This window comes from Bufo bufo, chromosome 3, assembly GCF_905171765.1.
Source record: "Bufo bufo chromosome 3, aBufBuf1.1, whole genome shotgun sequence".
Lineage (NCBI taxonomy): Eukaryota > Metazoa > Chordata > Amphibia > Anura > Bufonidae > Bufo > Bufo bufo.
This window is the reverse complement of record NC_053391.1, coordinates 672,151,768-672,152,853: the sequence shown is the minus strand read 5'-3', so window position 1 is coordinate 672,152,853 and position 1,086 is coordinate 672,151,768.

Sequence of the window (1,086 nt, the reverse complement as noted above, 5' to 3'; positions counted from 1 at the left end):
CGGGCGGGCCAGTCCATAGCATCAATGCCTTCGTCTTGCAGGAACTGCTGACACTCCAGCCACATGAGGTCTAGCATTGTCTTGCATTAGGAGGAACCCAGGGCTAACCGCACCAGCATATGGTCTCACAAGGGGTCTGAGGATCTCATCTTGGTACCTAATGGCATTCAGGCTACCTCTGGCGAGGGGGGCACAGCGCAGGATCGTTATTTTAACAAAAACAGGCAGGGTGACAGCATCAGCGGTGGGGGTACCCCGCAAGTACAGGCACTTATCTCAATTAATAAAATCTGGTGAAAGGTCCTCTTTAAGACCTGTGTCTCATTTGCATATATTAAAACCTAATTTCTCAGCAATGCGGACACATATGAACATGGGACCTACACAGATGTCTTCAGTCACCAAGCACACATGTAACAGGTCAGCCAGTGTCATAGATGCCCTTTAAAACCTCATCCACACTGCAGATACTGGAAAATGCTGCAGATTTGCCAAACTCCAATCCATGGCGGTGTATCAGCTATGTGTGAATGTAAAATTACTGCACAGAGATTCAATCAAACCCATGTCTGCACAGAGAGGTGGAACATGGACCATATTGATTTATAGAAAACCTTTATTCAAAATCAATAAAATTCACAAAACGAGAACAAAAAACAAAGTCCCTGATTAAATCTCATTAAGGCACATAAAATCCCTTTAAGGAGAGAATGCTCCAAGTGCACATATATAGATCTGATTGCCATTTAAAAGGGAACCTGTCACCGGGATTTTGTGTATAGAGCTGAGGACATGGGTTGCTAGATAGCCGCTAGCACATCCGCAATATCCAGTCCCCATAGCTCTGTGTGCTTTTATTATGCAAAAATGAAGATTTGATACATATGCAAATTAATCTGAGACGAGTCCTGTCTGACTCCTCTCAGGTTAATTTGCATATGTATCAAATCGGGTTTTTTTACACAATAAAAGCACACAGAGCTATGGGGACTGGATATTGCAGATGCGCTAGCGGCCATCTAGCAACCCATGTCCTCAGCTCTATACACAAAATCCTGGTAACAGGTTCCCTTTAAGTGCTTTCTC